The following is a 23,278-nucleotide window of genomic DNA, read 5'->3' as shown; positions in this document are numbered from 1 at the left end:
GAGTAATCTGCCACCATATCTTTTTTTTTTTTACTAAAATCTATTTTCAGTAGACTTGAGCTTTGATTTCCAAAGTTGTGAATGCTAAATGTTTAATGGAAAAGCATCTTTGGTGGGGTAAATCTTCCTGTTAAAAGTTTACTTACTGTTTTTGTTTCTGAAAGAGGCTTCAAAATATTGGATAGCAAATGAGGAATGGAGGTGGGGAGAGTAATCTCAGGTAGCTTGCCAAAGACATTATTGTAGGAATTTGAAGTGCTTGGCCTGTGGTCACGTTAAACTTTGTATTGTCCAGCAAATGTTTACATAATTTAATAGAAATAATGGTTACAAATAAACTGAGAATAATGTCTGTGCAGATAATGGACACTAAGGTTTTTTTTATTGTTAGTTTTGTGGGTTTTTTTTTTTTTTTTTGGGCTAAATTTCCCTTTCTTTACCACTAGTCACCTGTAATTCACATGTGAATTGGAAGATATTTTGCTTTGTTAGAAATACAGCAGCATTGCCATTTGATTTTTACTATGGATGGCCTACATTTTAATATTTGATTTCTGCTATTCATTAACTTTAAGGTAAACAATAAAAATTTGTGTGATTTCCATTTGCCCTGAACACAAGCTGCATCAATTTCACAAAAGGAAATTCATCTGACTTTGTCTTTTGGTTTTGTCCTGTCTATAGGAACCATTGTATTTGGTTAATATGAATTTATTATATTTTTAATGCTCATATTTTTTCATATACTTTTCATTTATTTGCAGTAATCTTGGTTAGCTTTTCATAAAGATGATTCTGAGTTTCCTCTTCCTAAATCAAGCGGATGACTCATTTAAGGCACATTTTCCATCCCCCTCCATTTCTTTCTTTACTATATGAGGTACTTTTATCTCTTCCTGAATTATTTAAAGCTACACCATTTCAGACCTTTTCTCTAGGTGTTGCAAGTCTCTTACAAAAGAACACTCCAATTAGGAAAAACACGGGAAAGGAATGTATTAGTCAGGGTTGTCTAGATGGACAGGACTAATCAGATAGATGTATATATGAAGGGGAGTTTATTAAGGAGGACTGACTCACGCAGTCACAGGTGAGGTCCGACAATAGGCCGTCTGCAAGCTGAGGAGCAAGGAAACCAATCCGAGTCCCAAACCTCCGAAGTGGGGAAGCCGACAGTGCAGCCTTCAGTCTGTGGCCGAAGGCCGGAGAGTTCCTGGCAAACCACTGGTGTAGGTCCAAGAGTCCAAAAGCTGAAGAACTTGGAGTTTGATCTTTGAAGGCGGGAAGCATGCAGCACAGGAGAAAGATGAAGGCCGGAAGACTCGGCAAGTCAAACCCTTCCAAATTCTGCCTCCTTTTATTCTAGCCATGCACAGCTGAGGAGATGGTGCCACCCAGATTGAGAATGGCTCTGCCTCTCCCAGTCCACTGACTCAAATGTTAATCTCCTTTGATAACGCCCTCACAGACACACCCAGGAACAATACTCCCCATCCTTCAATCCAGTCAAGTTAACACTCAGTATTAACCATCACAAGTGCACCCCTTGTCAACTTGAGCCCATACACATCTCCTGTAATCATACATCATCTTCCAATAAAGACCACAAGGAGGTCATACTTATGCCTAGCATGATACGACTATCCTTTGTACAACCAGAAATGCACTAATCCTTAACCTAAATGCTATTACATAAAGTTAACAACACTTAAATGCTGATATGAAGTCAATAAGTCTTATGTCACATGATAAAAGAAAAAGAAATAAAATGAAGATATTTTCTTAGTACAAGTGTATACATGCACAAACATATTCTTAACAAAATGCGGAGGAAACGTTCATGACAATTTCAGTTCTCATTTCTGCAGCTGGTTACGTGGTCATAGCTGGTATTGATGACTACCTTCTTCTACTACCCATTCTATATTCCCTTTGCCTTCAGCAAGCACCTCAGCAGGTAGTGGTTTTTTACCTTCATTCCAGAAGAGTTTGGGCCATTTTTAGTCCTGCCTGGATTGTTGTAGTTTCCCACTGACCTTAATCACAGGGCATGATAATACTAAGAGATGCCCTGAGGGATTTCCTGTATCCAACACTTACTCTTCCTTACCTCCCTTGTGGAGGAGTAGGCTGATTTCATCTTGATAGTCCAGGTCAATCACCCCAGCCAACACTGTAACTCTCATCTTAGCCTGTTGACTTAGAGGCAGGAGGAGCCCAAAGTGGCCAGGTGGCAATCTTAACTTCCACTTTAATAGAACCATTGTTGTGTCTCCTTCTGGCAGCATTCTTCCCTCTGGAACTAAGACCTCTAGGCCAGCAGAATGTAATGTCGCAGGAAGAGGAAGCAAACATTTTGCTAGTGGGTCACTAGAGGTGATGGTGAGTGGTGCAACTTCCACTTCCACCGCTTGATTCCTAGGCCCATGAGTCCTGGCTATGGGAGAAACAGTACCATATATTGGATGCTGATTCCAGGCACACACTGCCTTCTGGAGAACTTTGGCCCAGGTCCACAAAGTATTGTCACCTCGTTGGCATTGTAATTGTAACTTCAAAAGGCCATTCCACTGCTCTACTATAAAATCAAAAAGAAAATTAGTTACTTTCTAGATATAATGGGGGTACGGGCATTGGGTAAATACATCTGTTCTAAATGGAAGAAATTGGCCAAATCAAAGCAGCTATAGGCCCCGTGTAAGTCTAAAATCCAATAGGGCAGTCATTAAACCTTAAAGTGAAAATCCCTTGTGCAAAATGAACAAATAAGCAGATATCTGTTAATATCTGTTAGTATCACATATGATGATACTGACTATTAAGGAAAAGTGATTTCTGCACCACTTCACCTTTTTTTTTTTTTTTTGGCTTTGTTTTTGAGACAGAGTTTCATGCCATCACCCAGACTGGAGTGCAGTGGTGTGATCGTGGCTCACTGCAGGCTTGAACTCCTGGGTTCAAGCGATTCTCCCTCCGCAGCCTTCCCAGTAGCTGGTACTACAGGCACACGTCGCATGCTGGCTAATGGCTCGAGCAGTCTTCCCACCTCAGCCTCCCAAAATGCCGGGATTACAGGCATAAACCACCATGCCCTGGCCCACAACACATTTTAAAGTCAGCTACCAGATGACAAGGGTGGAAACCTTGTCATTGTGCAGTGAGATGATGTGGGTTTCTTTTAGTTTTCAGAACAAACTTTACCAAAATCAAAGCAAAATGAATAATGCTACTCCATTAGATAATGCATCCCTGGAGAAGTTAAGATGAATGTCTTGCAGACAGATTTTCATCGATCTGTACGTAACATTTGTCTGGGTAGCTTGAAAGTTTCTGTCTTCTATGCTGTATTCAGCCTTTTCAGTCTTTTGATGTGATGGTTTTAATAACCAGTTCCTTTGCCTTTGCTTAGGCTGTTTTCTTTAAAGACAACTTTTCTCAAAATATAATAATCATGTAAAAAGTGTACAGCTTAATGATTTTTTAAATAAATTATGCTTATATTTATAACCATCATTCAGAAACAGAACATGAAGCTATCCTTATGTTCCTGTCTAATGACTTTTCCTGCCAAGAACAACTATTGTCCTGATCTCTAACTGCATAGTTTTGCCCAGTTTTAAAATTTTTATGAATGAAATTTTTTATTGTGTACTGCATTTTTGTCTAGCTTCTTCCACGCAGCATCATTTGTGATATTCATCCATTTTATTGCAAATAGTTCCAGTTAGCCCATTTTCATTGTTTTATAGAAGGTTATTATCAAGTATACTATAGATTATGTTTCCACTCAACAGTTGATAAAGATTTGATTAGTTTCTAGCCTTTTGGTTTTTACAAATTGTACTTGAACATTTTTTACACATGTCTTCTGGTAAATGTGAATTCATTTCTGTTGGATATATGTCTAGAGTTGGAAATGCTGGATTATAGAGATGGCATGCACTCAACTTTACTAGTCATTGTTAAATGGTTTTCCAAAGTGGATGAATCAATATACACACCACCAGAAATGTATGAGAATTATAGTTGCATTACATTGTCATCTAAATTTGCAACAGATTTTCTTCTTTTTCTCCTTCTTCTCTTTTCACTTATCGATGCTGATGGGATATACACACTTTGGCCATTTGAATATACTTGTGTGAATTGCCTTGACAAGTTTATTTTCATTTTCTTATTTGCTTATAGAAATTCTTTATATCTTGTGGGTACAAGTAGTTTGTCAGATACCATAAACACTATGTGTTCTCCCACTCTATGGTATGCCTTTTTTCTCTCTAGTAATTGAAATTCTTAATTATAGTATGTTCTGATTCATCAACGTTTATTTTTATTATTCATTCTCACGTATTGTTTAAGAAATATGTGCCCCCTCTATAAGTCCTGAAGCTATTTTTCTCTTTTCCTCTGAAAATGTTATTGTTTCACCTTTCTCATTTAGATCTGCAATGAATATGGAAATCATTTTGGTACGTGATATGAGGTTTAGGTCAAGATTCAATACTTCCGAATGAATAGCAAGTTGACACAGCAACATTTGTTTAAAAAGAAATTCGGTGTTGTACTGCATTGCCCTCTTTGCCAAAGTGTTCATGCATATGTGTCGTTGCTCTCTTTGAACACACAAACTAGGGGTAAACCGAGAACTGCATAGCAGTTTGGTATATGAGTATAGGAGCATGTGCGCCTGTGTGTGCATGTGTGTGTGTTTGTGTGTGTGCTTGTTTTAGTTCTATTGAGTTGTAGTTTATACGTTATAAAATTCAGCCGGGCACGGTGGCTCATGCCTGTAATCCCAGCACTTTGGGAGGCCGAGGCGGGTGGATCACGAAGTTAGGAAATCAAGACCATCCTGGTCAATATGGTGAAACCCTGGCTCTATTAAAAATGCAAAAATTAGCTGGGTGCGGTGGCACGTGCTTGTAGTCCCAGCTACTGGGAAGGCTGGGACAGTAGAATCACTGGAATCTGGGAGGTGGAGGTTGCAGTGAGCTGAGATTGCACCACTGCACTCCAGCCTGGCAACAGAGCGAGACTATGTCTCAAAGAAAAGGGAAAAAAGGAAAAAGAAAAAAAAATAACTGATTTTAGATGTACAGTGTGATAGATTTTGGTAATTATATGCCGTCATATGACCTCCATCAAATTGAAGACACAGAAAAGTTCTGTTACTCTAGTAAGTTTCCTCACAGCTTTTTGCAGTCCACTCTCTGCCAACTCCCAGCCACAGGCAAACATTGATGTACATTCTTTCACTATAATTTTGCATGTTCAAGAATTTCATATGCATATGTTCACATTATATGAAGTCTTTTTTATTTGACTTCTTTCCCATAGCGTAATGTTTCTTAGATTCCCTCCTACTGTCATGCCTATTCGTATTTGGGTTGTTTGTATTGCTGGGGAATAGTCCATTGTCTGAATATACCATGCTTTGTTTATCCATTTGCCAGTTGATGGGCAATTGGCTTGTTTCCAGTTTTGCAGTGTTAGAAATAATCCTTCTAGAAACAGCAGTAAATAAGTCTTTCTATAGATGTATGTCTTTGTGGATTTCTCTTGGGTAATATCTCTAATAAAGCACTGTGCAATAGAATGCGCTATGATGCTGCACATATTCCTATATCCACAGTGTACGCTATCATAGCCACTAGCACAAGTGACTAGTATATGACATCTGGCTAAATAACTGAAAAACTTACTTTTTTATTTTACTTAATTTCAATTCATTTAAATTTAGATCTGTAAAATCACATGCATCTGTTGGCTATTGTATTGTGCAAGACCATGAACAGGACTGCTAGGTCAAATGATAAATGTATGTTTAATTTTATAGTATGCTAACATAGTATTTTTCAAAGTGAGTATGTCATATGGTATTTCCGCTAGCAAAGCATGATAATTCTAATTACTCCATATTCTTGCCAGCACTTTTCAGCTTTAGTTAATTTAGTAGCTGGTTTTTAAAAGTATTAGTAAAATAATAGGTGTTTGGGGATATCTTTTCATGAGTTTAATGGCTATTTGTATATCCGTACAAATATGTTACCTCTCTTTTATTGGGTCATTTATCTTATGCAGATGTAAGAGTTCTTTGTGTATTCTGGGTGCAAGTCCTTTGTAATATTTGTGTTCTGCAAATATTTACCCCCAAATGTAACTAATAAGCAAGATGAAATGTGCCTTTTGAAGAGTGTGAGGGTAAACGTTATGTGCCAACTTGCCTGAGACACAGTGCCCAGATAGTGAGTCAAACATTATTCGGGATATTTTGGTGAAGGTGCTTTTTGGATGAGATTAAAATTTAAGTGAGTGTACTTATAGTAAACAGATTATCCTGCCTAATGTGAGTAAACCTCTATAATTAATATAAGGCCTTAATAGACCAAAGACTAACCTCCCTTCAGTGTATTAGTTAAAGTTTTCTGGAGAAACAGAACAAACAGGACTATATATATGAATTTTATAAATACAATATAAAATATTATACATATTTATAAAATTGAAACATGGAAGGAGGGTATATAATTATTTTATACATATTTATAAAATTGAAATAAATATATTTATAATACATATTATAATATATAAATATATAAAAAATATATAAATATTTATAAAATTGAAATATATATAAAATAGGACTATATATATATAAAAAAAAATAGGAATTGCCTCACATGGTTATAGAGGCCAAAAAGTCCCACAATCTTCCATCTGCAAGCTAGAAAACTAGGAAAGCCTTTAGTATAATTTTAAGTACAAAGGCCTGACGGTAAGGAGCCACTGGTGTAAGTTCCTGTCCAAGTTCCAAAGCCCCAACACCAGGGGCATCCGTATTTGAGGGCAGGAGCAGATGGGTGTCCCGGCGCAAGCAGAGACAGTGAGTTCACCCTTCTTCCATGTTTTTGTTCTATGTGAGGCCTCAATGGATTGAATGGCGCCCACTCACGTTGGTGAGGGTGGATCTTCTTTACTCAGTCTACTGAATGAAATGCTAGTCTCTTCCAGAAACGTCGTCACAGATACACTAGAAATAATATTTTACCAGCTATCTGGGCATCCCTTAGCTCAGTCAAGCTGACACAACCTTAATCATCACACTGGGCAAGAAGGAATTCTGCCAGCAGACTGACTTTGAGCTGAACTGCCACTCTCCTCTGGGTCTCCAACTTGCAGGCCTACTCTGCAAATTTTGAATTTACCAAACCTCCACAATTGCATGAGCCAATTTCTTAAAACAAATTTCTATTTCTTTTTTGCCCTTTATCTCTCGTTCTGTCTCATACACACACACACACACACACACACACACACCCCCATTGTTTCTGTTTCTCTGGAGAGCCCTAACTAATACAAAGGGTAAAGGTTCTGATTTTGAAGAAGTTTATTTTTTTTGCATTGTTTTATTCTTTTCTAGATTGTATTTTTGTGTTCTATTTATGAAATCTTTCCTTATTCAATGTCACAAAGATTTTCCCCTTGGACTTTTTTTCCAATATGACTGTGTCCGTCATATTTAAGTTTAAGATCCATTTTGAGTTAATTTTTATTTGTGAAAGAGATGGGTTGGCATTATTATTATAATTAATTATAGAGTTTTTTGGTAGAGTCCTAAAGAATTTATACGTATTTGAGCATATCACTGCAAGTTAAAAGTTATACGTCTCCCTTCCAAATCTTTATGGCTTTTATTTATTTTTCTTGCCTTACTGCACTGGGTTAGGATCTTCAGTGTAATTTTGGATGTAAGTTTTGAAAGTAGACATTCTTGCCCTGATCTGATCTTAAATAGAAATCACGAAGCCTTTTGGTGTTAGGTATCATGTTAGCTGTAGTTCTTATCCTAGATGCCCTTAATCAGTTTTGAGAAATTCCTTTGTACTCTTAGTTTACTCAGAGGCTTTCTCATGAGTGTGAGTTGAATATTTTCAAGTGCTTTTTTTGTATCTATTGCAATAGTTATATGGTTTTTCCTTTAATCCATTAACATGGTGACTTACCTTAATTTTAAATGTTGGAAAACCTTAATTTCTGAAATAAACCTAACAGTGATGGTTAATTTTAGGTGTCAATTTGACTGGAGAAGGACATACAGAGCTAGCTGGTAAAGTATTTATTGCTGGATGTGATTCTGAGAGTGTTTCTGGAAGAAACTGGCATTTGAATCAGTACTCTCAGTAAGGAAAGGTCCACCTTCAGTGTTCAAGTACCATCTAATGCTGGGCATCTGGCTAGAACAAAAAGGACCAGTCTGGCCAACATGGTGAAACCCTGTCTCTACTAAAAATACAAAAATTAGCCAGGCATGGTGGCATGCACCTGTAATCCCAGCTACTCAGGAGGCTGAGGCAGGAGAATCACTGGAACCCAGAAACAGAGGCTACAGTGAGCCAAGATCATGCCACTGCACTCCCTCCTGGGAGACAGAGCAAGGCTCTATCAAAAAAAAAAAAAAAAAAAAAAAAGCAAGAGGAAAGAGTTGAGTTTTCTCTCTCTTCTGGAGATGAGACACCCTTCTTCTCCTGCCCTTGAACATCAGAACTCCAGATTCTCTGGCCTTTGAAGTCTGGAACTGACATCCTACACCAGTCCCTTCTACCCACCCCATTTTCAGGCATTTGGCCTCAGACTGGGAATTGCACCATTGGCTTCCATGGTTCTGAGGCCTTTGGACTCTGAGCCACTCCACCAGCTTCCCTGGTTCTCCAGCTTGCAGACAACCTAATGTGGGACTGCTCAGCCTTCATGATCATGTGAGCCAATTCCCCTAATAAGTCCCCGCTCACATATCTGTATCTTTCTCTCTCTATCCTACTGGTCTGTCTCTGTGGAGAACCCTGACTAATACACATGGTCATGAGGCACTGTTCTTTTACATATTGTTGTTTACAATGTCTAAAAATTTGTGATATCTTTTTGTATCTGTGTTCATGAGGAATAAGCATTTGTAGCTTTGTTTTCTTAAGATATCTTTGACTGGTTTCAACATCGTAAGTCAAATCAAATGAGTTACAAAGCATTCTGTCATCTATGTAATATTTTCTTAAAGAGTTTATGTCAGGTTGGTAATAGTTCTATTTAAATATCTGAAAGAATACAGCAGTATAGTCATGTCAAAATTTGTTTTAGGGAAACTTTTTAGTTTTTAGTTGGATTTCTTTAATTGGCATAGTATTTTTGACTTTTTTATTTTTGTGGGGGAGCATCAGTTTTGGTAAATTTTGACATTTGAGAAATGAGTTCATTGTACACAGGTTGTCAAGTGTATTGAAATTAACTTGTTCATGATACTCACATACTATCATTTTATTTTTTTATTTTTATTTTTTTTGAGACAGAGTCTTGGTCTGTTACCCAGGCTGAAGTGCAGTGGTGTGATCTTGGCTCACTGCAACCACTGCCTCTGGGAATCAAGTGATCCTCCCACCTCAACCTCCTGAATAGCTGGGGCTACAGGTGCATGCCACCATGCCCAGCTAATTTTGTATTTTGTTTAGAGACAGGGTCTTACTATGTTGCCCAAGCTGGTCTTGAACTCCTGTGCTCCTTGAACATGGCTCTGCCTCCCAAAATGCTGGGATTACAGGCATAAGCCACCATGCACGGCCCATATTATCCCTTAAATGTACAAGGGATAGGTAATTATTTTCCTTCTTTTATCCTTGATATTACCAGTTTTTCTTTTTTTATTTTCTTTTTTTTTTAATTAGCTTAGCTACAGACAATTTTAGCAATCCTTTCAAAGAACCAACTTTTGGTTTCATTGATTCTTTATTGTTTATCTATGTCATTGAATTCTGTTTTTTTATCTTTATTTTGTCTTGCCTTCAAATTACTTTGGGTGCAGTTTGGTCTTTTTCTAATTTTTTAAGGTGAGAATTTAGATAATCCATCTTTACTTCTTTCTTTTATCCTTAATGTTTCCTCCTTTGGTGCAGGCGAGAGATTAAAACCTCACAAGCCAAGGCCTGGGCACAGGAACACTCACCCCAGCCCTCCCCAGCAGCAACAATAACAACCCAAGCCAACAATTTTGAACCTGCCTTAGAGGTCTGCCCTGCTCTCCCCAGGGACCTCAGTTATGCAAGTGATAAACCTTTTCACACCCTTTTCGTATGTGTGCATGTGTGGCTTCATCTGTCTTGACATCTGAGCCAGTTTTTGGGTGGTGGACTGGGGGGTCATCTGCCTCTCTAGGTGATTATAACAGTTGTTGGTCACTGCAGCTTTCCCATGCTTGCTGTTTGCATGATAGATGTTTTCCGTATATTTACTTTCATCTTTATCTCTTTATATTTGAAGCATGACTTTTGTACACATCCTGTAGTTGGGACTAGTTTTTAAATCCATTTCGATAACCTCAACTTTTAGCTATTGTCCATTAACATTTAATGTAATTTTTCATATACTTGATGTGGAGTCTACTATCTTATTATTTGCTGTTTACTTATCTCCTCTGGGTTTTGTTCCTCGGTTTCTCCTTTGCTGATGAGGACTAAGCTCTGATTTTTTTTATCTTGCCCACATTCCTATCTAAGGAGTCTGGGGAATCATGCCCTAATTATCATAAATAAATTCTCATCAGATGGGTTTTATTTAGCCCTGTATATTGTGTATATTGTGACTTACTTTCCAGCCTGACTCTGGCATAACATTACGAGACAAGGAAGAAAAGAAAAATATTTTACCCCAAAACATGTTTCTTTTGCCATATCTTGAAATCACCCTACAAAGCTGTCCTTTGTGAGAGAAAAATTGCATCTGGAAAGAGTCTCTGTTAACATAGCTAATTTTTTTTTTCTTCCAGGCCCTCCCAATCCTAAAGAGATTAACTAAAAGTCTAGCACCTTTTTAAGATAAGAATAGAAAGCATTTGTCTTCTATTGTCTCTAAGGGCAGACACTGTAAAAATCCCAAAGAATATTGGTCTCCAACATCCTTAATCTTAACCCGAACATCTCCTTTCTATGGATCCCAGGTCTTTAGACAAACTCAACCAATTGTCAACCAGATAATGTTTAAATTTACCTATAGACTGGAAGCACTCCCCCTCCTCGAGTTGTCCCTCCTTTCTGGACCAAACCAATGCATTTCTTAAATGTATTTGATTGACGTCTCATGCCTTCCTAAAATATGTAAAACCAAGCTGCACCTGATCACCTTGGGCATACATTCTTAGGACCTCCTGAGTGCTGTGTCACAGGCCATGGTCACTCATACTTGGCTCAGAATAAATCTCTTCAAATGTTTTACAGAGTTTGACTCTTCTCGTTGACACTGACTTTTGCCAAATGAATTAAATCTCTTTAGAAATCTATTTTGTTTATTGGTCTTTTAGCTAGACTTCTTGTGTGTGTGCACACGTGTGTGCATGTGTATGTGTGTGTGTGTGTATGTGTGTGTGTGTTTACTGGCTGCTCTACAGTATGAAATATATGCCCTTAACTTTTTACAATCTAAGAATTGTTAATATTATACTAACGCATATAAAATATAAAAATTTTGCAACCATCTGAGTTCATGCCACTCCCTAATTTTTTACAGTTATTAATATGATATGATATAATATCAAGTCACATACTCTAGGTTATATACCTTATAAGAAAATATTATAATTTTGCTTGAAACATATAATGTATGTAGAAATGAAGAGGAATAAATAGGAAAATCATTCCTTCTCTCTTTTTTTTGCATTTACTTGGACATTTACCACTTCTAATATTCTTCGTTCCAGTTCCATTCTGCCAATTTGTGTTCCTGTCTGGTATCATTTCCATGCACCCTAAAGGACTTTATTTATCATCTCTTATACAGCAGATCTCTTGAAAAAGAATACTGTCGGTTTTCTTTTATCTGAAAATGTCTTTATTTTTCCCACATTTTTGAAGGATATCTTCACTAGAGGAAGAATTCTGAGTATTTTTTTTTCTTTTAGCACTTTATAGTTATTGCTCTACTCTGTTCTGACCCCATGGATTCTTATAAGAAATCAGCTAAAATGTGCTCATTCTTCCGCTGTTTGTAACATTTCATTTTCCCTTGCTGCTTTATTTTCGCTTTTAACGGTTGACTAATGGGAAAATCTGGGAAGCCAAGCAGGTACTGCCACTGCAGATGGAACAAAAAGGGAGGATTGCAGCGAGATCAGTGGGAGACTCTTGCCTCTGTGCAGCTGTTTCCTATGCCTGTGCACATCCAAGGGTCTGGTGGAGCGCCTGGCATTGCTCTTGATCTTTAAGACTAGAAAGTAGGCAGATAAAATGAACATGGAATAGAGGAGAGAGAATGATCTGAGAACTGCTGGACACTTTGCTTCCGTTTGTTACTGTATCAGACCCACTATTACTTTCTGAGACCAGTGACTTATCTTCTCCAAATGTCACTGAAGATCAATGAGGAACAATGAAAGTTTTCAAGCATATGTGAAGATATTGTTTTATAGATTTTGCCTGGTTTCATTGTGGAGATTGACTTGTGGGGGTAGATGGTGGGGGACATAAGAGCTCCATCACCCCCCGTGCAGGCAACAGCTGATGATAGTGAAGACAAGGACTGCAACAGTGCAGGTGGTTATGAAGACAGTGTCATCAAGGCACATGCTGAAGGCAGATCCGAAAGGACTTTGAGGTAGATTAGATGAAGGAAAAATAGGAGGGATGAGTCAAGGATGATTCCACAAAAAAAAAAAAAAAAAAAAAAAAAAGGCAAATGGTGGATATAAAAACACTGAAAACAGCTGATTGGGAGTCAGGGTAGAGAAAGAATTGATTTAAGGGCATATACTTAAGGTTCTTGCATCATAATCACACAGAAATGTGCACTGAACAGTTGGAGGTATGTGCCAGGATCTAAGGACAGTATACTGAGATGAAGATACAGATTTGAAAATCAATGCAAACTGATGATGACTGAAGATATGTTATAGATAAAATATCCCAGAGGAGTGAGGAGAACAAGAGACTAGGATAGGAATTACAGGATGAGTAGAGGAGCCCAGAGACTAGGATAGGAATTACAGGGTGAGTAGAGGAGCCCAGAGACTAGGATAGGAATTACAGGGTGAGTAGAGGAGCCCACTAGTGGGCCTGAGATAGAGAGTTGTCTTCCCTACAACCATATATTGATTGTCAGTTATGGTAAAGATTTTCACGTCATATTCTGATTGTTCCATTGAATTTTACTGTGTTACAGATCGTGATGCAATCGGTAGGTTCACCTTTTATTAGGTTTATATTTTCTGTTCCACTAAAAATGAAGCATCTTATTAATAAAGATGTGATACATGCTTCACCACTCTGGATGGTCATCAACCTAACAGACAAATGAAATGTCAAGATATCTCTCTGGGTATTTCTAATGACAGGATTCTATTTATGATGTAAATTGTACTTGACAGCTATTTCCCAACTGGTGTCTTACTTCAAATTGCTATCAATTTGGCAGTGAAAAGGAGATACAGAATTCTAAAAGAAAGTTACAAATGACTACCTGCTTAGACAGCCATAGTTTTTAACTGCCACATTCTGGTAGTTTAGGTGGTAAACCTTATTAACCACATGTCCAGTTAGATGCTTACTAAATACAAGTAATCTTATTAGTACATTTAAAGATTGAGTTGTTTAAATTCATATTTTGAAGCAATGGCCAGATTAGAATTTATAAATCCACCTGCCGCTGATCATCCTTAAGCAGCTGCTTAAAGAGATTTTCATTTCTGTCTTGCATATTATAATTAAAGTTCAGACTTTAAAGGTAAGCAATTATCAGGATTCGCTAAATTAAAGATTCAATTTTCTCTCTTGAGAATATCTTTTCAGGGAATTTCACTAAACCGTGATACTCTTATCTTTTCTCTTTTTAATAATAATCATTTTATTATTAAAGAAAGGTCTCAAATGCAACCATCCAATGGGTTTTTCTGCCTCTGTAGAATCCTTGATGTAAAAAATAATATTCAGAGAAACAAGTTAATTTAGACACAATGTGGCATAATTACCTTTAAGCAACACATTTTCACTGACAAAATCATTTAACAGTGTATAAATTGACTGAGCACTTATTACAATACAAAATGCTATAATCAACAAGATTTGTACAAGATGTAAATGTTTATCTTCTGTCATCTGGTGTAGGTAGGGTAGTTGTCTTCGTGTTCTTATGAATGTAACGCTCTGCTGATGCTCTTCATTTTATTGTATAAATGTTCTGGATTCACATCAGATAGAAACAAAAGTGGTTTTTTGAGCATGTTTTGCTTGGTTTGCGTATTTACTTAACTGAAAAAAAACTGCATGTTTTTAGACAAGAGATATACTCTTTCCAGTCCACTAATGACCCATCCAGCCCATGTCAGATTCTTCAATTAATTGACTGAACTTTTACCCTTGTTCAGCACTTGGATTTGTAATTTTTGCAATGATTTACCTATGTGGGACCTTCTCAGTGCCTGTTATTTTTCAAAATTAGTTATTCTTATTATTAATATGTCAATACCTAAATCCTATTAATGAACCCTCCTTCTGAATGCGTCACTTATTACAGCGTATCATATGTTAATGTCACGTGTGGCAAACTAGCCAGGAAAAGGCCCGGTTAATTTCACATCCTTTAAAGAGAAGCGCTTATTAGCCTGTACACTCCATGCACGAAAATTTGTATTGAAATCCTTACAAGGACTAACCTCTATCCAGCCTTTTCAATCTTAGTCACAAATAATTGTCACAAATAAAAGAATACATTGAAAATGCCTATATACTTAGGTACGTGTTGACATTGGAATGAAAATTGTATGTAATTTATTTTATGGCTAATGCAGGTTTGTACAGCAATTTATAGAGTGTAGAGACAGGCTTATGTTAACATGATGTTCCTTATTAATAATTGGCTCACTGTGGCTTATGGGGTACTCTGTAGTGGTTTGATTCTACTTTATTTTGATATCAAAGTACAATTAATCCCCTTTGGGGTGTCCCGTGTTTTTTTGTACCCTGATTAAACTGGGCCAGCATTGTCTCTTCTTGGTAAAGACAGCTTTATTTACTGTTTGCAGAGATTTCTCATGCTCTGCATACATAGTTACCTAAGCTTAAGGCTTTTCAGTGTGGCTTCTTCTTTAACGATGTCATTTCAAAGCCATCATTAAATCCGTGAAGCCAGGTATGCACTGCCTGGAAGGGTTTCTTTGTGTAGGCTTTGTTCTACTGCTTTCCTCTTCACTCCTATCTTTCGATCCTGTTGCCACCATGGTGAGGTCTTGGCTGTGAGTGAGATTTACATTTGTTCCTCTTATAGGAAAAATAAATTCAAGGTTGAGTTAAAACTGAAAAAGATCTATGTTGAGAAGCAACATAGATTCTACGGCACATTCAAATATTCATTCTGGTTCTAGCTGTTTGGGGGTTATTCGTGTCTGAAATTATGTAACTTCAGTAATTGTGTTTGAGGTATTTTTAAATGAATTCTTTAATATATCAATTAAAAACTGCACCTGAAGTGTCAAGTGCTATTTCCATTAGGTTGGATTTATTTAGCAGCAAAATTAAAACAATCTTCAAACTCAGAAAGTCGAACTCTATTTAGAGATAATGTATGGTAGGGCTGAAGAGAAAGGTGACAGATTGAAGTTAAATTTAGCGTATTGGTTTATTTGCTTGAGATATATATTTTAAATACATGTTAAATATGGTCTGGGGACCTCCATATCTGGGTCACGCAAATATTGGTGGTGGTGGGCCTGGTGATGAATGGGCAGGGCGTGAGCGCCAGTTCCTCAGTGGGTCTGGCTGCCTGTAGACGTCAGAAATGGGAAGCAAAACCCGCAACGTCAGTGAAACAAACCACATCTGGTTATCACTTTGGGTTTGGATCTGACAAATCAAGAGTAGGTCAGTGAGGTCATGGGTGGCTGATAGGCAGATGTAAAGACCAGGTTTGGTCCCCTTTCAGGAAGGTATATAGCTGGAATCTGACTGTCAGTGGTGGCTTTTAAACTGTGTAGCTTAAGGTTACCCAACATCACTGCAAGCAAACCTGCCTTGAAAGGGGACCTGTCTGGTTTTGCTAGGCTCTTGCTCACATTTCCATTGGTCTAGGTTTTTGGTGAGGTTCTCCCTGGGTTCTCCTTTTGCAGGGCGATGGAGGGGGCTTCCCTTAGTGCAAGTAGCGACTGAGAGCACAATAATTTATTGGGGGTTTAAGCACACACCAGGCTTCTGGACGTGGATTTCACCTGGATAATTGGGAAGCAAACATACACCCACTCTTTGAATAGAAACTAATTAATGATTATAGTAACCAAACATCACAAGTGACAGCTAAGAAAATAGGCTGTAGAGTCAGACAGACACACTCAAAGGCTGTTCCTTCCACACACTGTTGTGTGACAGGGGAAGTTACTTTGAGTCTTAAAATTATGTCTGGGAGAATTTTCCAGACTCCTAAACCAGGTTAGGTCATTTTGGTGTCTGCTTTTTTGGTATCTCCTACTGACAGTACATGCAAAGCCATTACAACAACAACAAAAACAAACAAATTTAAAACTGCTTGTACAATATACCTCTTCACTGATAAATGTGAACCCCAAGAAGCCCACAGGCCCTTAGAAGGTGGTGCCATGCGTAGCATGTGGACAGCTTTAGTTAACTGACTAAATCTTTCCTATCTTTGAATTGGAATTAACATAATATTTACCTAAAAGATTATGAGAATCAAGTTACAGAGTATGTTAATCACTTAATACAGCCCTTGGTTCTTAGCAGGTGTTGGATCTTTGGTAATTTCCTGTCTCTGAAGAAATTATATACAAAAGTGGAAAACATACTTTTGCTGTATTCATAAAGTGTTTTTTAACACTGTTATTTATCTTAAAGAAATATTTTTGTGTTATGCTTTTTTAAACAGTGATCTAATGAATTCCCAACTCAAAATTCTACTTGTCTGGGTTTGGCAATAACACTAACTGAATTTAACACACATTATTTTTTTCTGCTAATGCTGCATTCCCTAAGCTAGCTTAGAAGCAAACATTTGGAATAGGCATATCCTCTTCATAACAGAAACTATTATCTGTCTCTCAGTTTCTGTCAACCTGATGTGTTTCTCCATTCTCTCAGGCAGAATCCCTTTCAGCTTAATGGATAGTTTCACCTTCCCTACAGGCGTAATCCATTAAAGGACAGCATACTCCTTCCCTCCCTCATTTAAACACAGTGCACAAAGCTTAATCCGTAACACAATTTTTCATTTTAACAGAAAAGCATTAACGTTTTGTAATAGTTGTGTCACCTAGAAGAAACCCTCCTAATGAAACAGTATTGTAATAGCATTTATTACACCAAAGCAATGTCGAGTTGGGATATTTGGCTCGTTGAACTCAGGTCTCTGTCTCTGTCAATTGAACACCGTGTTGTAGAGTTACTTGAAGAGCTTTGGCATAAGTTCACTCTTGGAGTTGTTTCTAAACCAGCCTACTTTAAAAAACGGTCTATTGTGAGTAGGAGGGACAGGATGGGATGGAATTTTTCTTCCACATACCTGACTTTGACATTATAAACTTTTGACTCCATTTAAGGATCTTTTCTTGCCTCTTTCAGGGATTGAGTTGAAATAATTTCACTTCCTATTAGTGACTTTATGCTTTCCTTTTGGTTTGTGAATATTTTTTAGACTCAGGATTAAAGAACGTCCCTTTAACACATTTCAGAAATTTATCATATGAGTCTATGTTAACAGTATTTGTAATTTTTATAAACATCATTGCTATTTCCTTGTAGACTTTCTCCTTGCAGACAGAAAAGTTTTTTTTCATAGTCTTTTTTTTTTTTTTATTGCAGCAAAAATTCTGATACTTTGTAATTGTAGTTTCCATCTTTGTATGTCTACTGGTTCCATTAAACTGTATGGATGCCCAACAATTAGTATGACTTCGGTTATTCCATTTCCAAAAAGAAACTAGACTATGAATTTCTCTTGTATCTATCTTTATAAGTGCATTCTGAATGGTGGATAATTCAGTCAGGCTGGCTACTGTGTTCTTTATTTCCAGAACAAACATGTATATGATGATCAATTGGCCTCAGCAATTTCTGAGCTGTGGAGTATACTTTAGGAAGTGCTTTTCGGATGTATTTACTCTTAAACTAATCTAGTTTGTACTTAATATAGGAAACATTATTGAAGAAAAGGGTAGAATTGAATTTGGTTGTCTACTGCTTTTCTTTATCCTCTGTTCTAACCTCTAGTCATTTGCTGTCAACACCGAAGGGCCCCATATGTGTTCTTTCTGACCAAGTGCGTGCATAATGGTTATGTGAAGATTAGCAATTAGCTCATTACAGCTAAACACTGAGATTTCAAATGGACTTTATATGCCTGTGTTTTCTTATGAGAGCATGCATAAGTAGTTTTCATCCTGTCTTGAAGTGACCTGGGTTGGAGTGCTATACTTAAAACCAGAGGATGCACACGAGCTTCTGGCTTGAGTCCTGTGTTTTATAGGTGAAAAGATGTAGACCCCGACAGATGACACGAGGTGTCTACAGTCACACGCGTGGTTATTGTGGACCTTGGACCAGAGGCATTGATACCTGTGGTGACATTGTAAGTTTGAATTCATATCACTTTGGGCCTAAAAGTTAAAAAAAAGTATTATTTTAAGAAAATAATATCCCAGCTTTACAAGATTGCATGCTTGTTTTATTCCCCTTTAAATTAGGGAGCCTATTAATACTCAGATAAGAAATAAGGCTGTTATTAATCTGAGGTATTTTTTTCCCCCTCAATGAAGTGCCATTTCCTTTTGTGTGTGTGTGTGTGTGTTTTACTTTTAAAAACAGGTTTTTTAACTGCTCACAAAGTATTTAAAAAGGAGGTCATTTTATGATTTTGATGCAGGCTTACTCTTAGTTTAAGGAAAAATTAATTGGTTATTTACTCAGAAAACAAATATACTTTAAAGGAAAATATATATGTATGAAAACACACATGCACATACACATATACACTCATACATATACGTTTGCATTTTACTTACATATCTATTTATATACATGAATTACTACCGAGTAAAAATATAATTTCCTTAAGTCATTATGGTGCCAAACATTTTGTGGTTTTATTTGTAGAAATTTAAATTTATACTGTGATATATTGCAAAGTTATATTGAATTATATTTATGTTGAGGAAAATTATATTGAATTACAAGGAGAAATGTTATGATTCATTTTCGCTAGTATTTATTTCAGATGTTAAACTATTATTTTATTATGTTTTTCCTATAGCTTCATAAAAATTATCTCTGAATATCATTTAAAATAACATAGGAAAACATTGTAGTCTTTGTATTATGCTTACCTAAAGAATATTACAAACTATTTCTTCCTCAATGCATTACAAATAGGAAGGGACAAAAGAGAGCATTTTCTAAATTTTAAAATTCTAATTTTTTTCATGTATCTTTTGTGACCAAGCGTCTACGCATATCTATGTAGCAATTAAACTGATACATTTTCGTTGGTTTTGCTTTGTAATTGACAATCCTATTCACAGGTATTTATACATTAATTAAGATACTGCTAAAAATGATGTTTCAATTCAATTAAAAAACTGATAGTTTTTGTTTAATTTTCTTATGCTTGATTTTATTTGTATTTTCTGTCTTATTGTTATGGTATGGCACCTTTCTGTATTCAACTTGAGGACTGTCAGCTCTAGATAGCCTTCTCTGACTTACAGACTCTTCTGTTATATATTCTGATCATATGCTGCACTTCTTGTGATATTCACTGCAAGTGCAATTTATTTATTCATTTTTCTTCATATAGTCTGTAAATTCTATGAAAGGGTCTTCCTTTTTACCACTTCATCTCTATACTCTAGGACAATACCTGGCATGTAGTAGACATTCAGTAAGTTACTGAACAGGATAAATGGACCAAAAAATAAGGAATTGATTTCCATAATGCATGTGGTAAAGCGCGTATCTTGGAATTCCACATCCGTAATCTCACCATTGAGAATATTCCTTCATTGTCAAGAGTTAGATGCCAGTCATTCTTACCAATCAACACTGACCTGATAAAGAAGACATCCTGAATGAGTAGAACTTTTCTTGATCTTGCATGGACTATGACAAAAATTTGAGAGGAATTAACTGAGGTGTATATAATCATGGGGAATATGTTCCCTAAAATGGCATAGGTGTTTCAAAAAATTTAGATGAGTGACAACAATTTCAATTATTTTCAATGCATAAGTAAGCAAACCAATGACAGAATATTTTCAAGTTGTCACAGATTGCTTAAAAAACCCTCCCCTTCCAAACATTAAGAGAGTTCAAAGGAAAAGATGCAACTGTGGTGAGCTTCTTTGGTCTGACTTTGAATCATGAGATGATCCAGGTAAGCTGCATGCTTACCTGGTCTGCAGTGAAAGCAAAATGAGTCAGATTCATTTTCCCCAGGCCAGTCAGAATTAAATGATAAGAGAGAGGAGACAATTTCATTGCTAGTTTTAATTTTAGGAAGCATAACGCTTTGGGTTTTGGCTTGGGGATGTGGAAGGCTGTAAAGCATACTATTTCCACTCCAGCAGAAAAACAACTGGATAAACTGCAAATTAATGACTTTTTTTTTAACCTGTCAGAGAACAGGAATTGCAGAGCAAACAACTAATCTGTAACCTGGAGAGACAGGTGCTTTAGGAGGAGATACAGGACCCCAGCATTTGCTTGCCTGGGGCACACATCATCAAACACCATTTAAGCCATTGAAAAGATTTATTAAGAATTGCTAAGCAAACTGCTTAAGGCCAAGCGTGAGTGAGGAGAGAAAGTGAAACTCCTTCATGATGATTGCAGATGGCCTCTCACTCCCTTGCAGGCTTTTCCTCCAGTGACTCCATCAGATCCTCACAGGGAGGATCAGGGAGAATCCAGAGACAGCTCTCTTTGGTACTGGATGGCTGAGGGAACAGCGTCCACTACCAAGATGTACCCAGACTCGTGTCCCCCATCGCCTCTATGGAACAAAAAGTTTAATTACCCTCCCTACCTGTGCTGCACGTGGAAACTATCTCCAGGCAGTAAGCTGCAGCAGTCACAGGTTTCATGTTAGCTTCCTCTCATGGGTCGCTCACTGGCCTGCCTTGCCTGATGGCGGATGTCTTGAATACCATTATCATGTATATTTCTGATTGTTTGTTTTAGGCATAAGAGTAAATTGGTTTCTGCTCGTTCTCTTTGACTAGTCACAGGTTCCACACCAAATGAGTGGGTTTTAGGACCAAATTAAAAAAAAAAAAAAAAAAAAAAAAAAAAAAAAAAAATATATATATATATATATATATATATATATATATATATTCCCTATAGCATTTTGTGTTTTAGAATTGTGAGTAAAGAATTACAGGCCTGTATGTATAGTCTTCAGTTGGCCTAAAGCAGAGATTATAAACTCCTGAAGTGCAGAGTGAGTTCTTGCACTGAGATGTTCTGATATCCTTATGTCTTATAACTACAATTTTACATCATGGGATCTCTACAAGGTACATTTGTTTTTACTATTATTTCCTCTCTAAAAATTATTCTCTTCATGTTCATATACATTATACATTTTTTTTTTCACTGGAGGCATTAACAAAAAATGGATGACATTTTCCAAATAATCTCTCAATCCTATTTTATAATCCTGTTATATATTTTAGTGAGGGAAATTTCTTGAAAGGTTATTAAATTGATTTCTTGAACTGATTCAGGGACTAATTTCCTGAACTAGTTTAGGAAAAATTTTTAAAGGTTTTCAAAAAGCAAGATTAAGTCATGGAATTTTTATTGTCATTGCTAGTTAAGGTCTTTACCATAGAACAAAATCCTAAAGGAACATTACAGATTTTAAATTACTTCATTCAATGTGCCAGCTTTTTTTCTGAATGACTTTCCTTTAGTTGCTCTAATTCTCATGAAAGTCAAAAAACTATATTTTATTCACTCTTCCTTTAAGGCAATTACCAACTCAATTTTCCTTATCTCCTGTTTTGTATTCCTAGCCTGATACTTTTTCATGTAACATATTCTACATTAATTCAAGAGAATGTTGTCTCAATTTGTACTTTATAATAAAAAAATTTGGTATTTTATTTTTATTGATATGCATATCTCCCAAACCAGGCAACAAAGTGCCCTAGGACATCATGACAAACTCGTAGAGCCCTGTGAGATATGTTAAAATTGTAAGAACTCACATGACACTAGACACGATGGACATTGAGTGAACTACTGGTTTGAGTGAGTTCAAAATTCCAACATTAGCACATGCTGTATTCAATTCAAGTGGAACATATCTTTGCAAAACTGTTTTTAGGCAAGTGCTGTGATAAATAGCAAGAACCATGCAAAAACTGAAGTGGAATAGGAAATGAGGGGCTGGCATTTTGTCTGATTCTGAGATTTGAGGGCTGTGGATGCCCAGCAGATACTCGTATCCCATAAATAATTATGGCTCATTAAGAGTGAAAATTAAATAATTTTATCTCGTATGCACTATTTTTAATAATGTGTAATGTAAGGGGTATTATAAAGTTGTTTAGCTTTATCTGTTTAATAAGATAAATGGGCATTTGTTTGTGTTACTGTGAAACAATGAGGGACCCTAAGGGGCCGTGAAAGGAGAATGTATTGGAACCTCTGTGTTAAAACCTTCACTCAATGGACCATAGTAGTAATAGTAATAACAATGAAAATAAAAATATCTATAGTATATAATTGAACATCTTAATTCCAGGAGTAGTGTACATATTATTTTAATGCATACTGTGAAACTATAATATTAAAATTGTTTTAAGACTGAGAAAATGTAAGATCCTTCCCATTTTTATCTGCATAGCTATCAGGTGGCAGTTCTAAGTTTTAAATCTGTGTCTGGAAAAGACAAAGAGATTTTACTATCATCATCATGACTATTAAAATAAACACAGTATAATCACTGCCCAGATCTGCATTAATTTGAGGTTTCTAGACTTAACTTTTAGTTTAATTTATTTTTTAAAAAATTGTATCTGTTAAAAGTGAAAAGAAAATTATTTTGAGCTCTAAGATTCTATACTACATAGATCTTTATTTATCTACTTCAATTTCACAAGATCTTTAATCATTTCAAATTTAGTATAACTTCTGCTTTTTAATCAGTCTAATAATTGATGTTAATAAGAATCAACAATGAAGTGACATTAAATTTAAAACCAGTACCTATTATGTAGATCTATATAACGAGTGTAAAAAAG

Source organism: Chlorocebus sabaeus, chromosome 25 (genome assembly GCF_047675955.1).
Source record: "Chlorocebus sabaeus isolate Y175 chromosome 25, mChlSab1.0.hap1, whole genome shotgun sequence".
Classification (NCBI taxonomy): domain Eukaryota; kingdom Metazoa; phylum Chordata; class Mammalia; order Primates; family Cercopithecidae; genus Chlorocebus; species Chlorocebus sabaeus.
The sequence above is the reverse complement of the archived record's forward strand: the minus strand, read 5'-3'. Positions refer to the sequence as shown.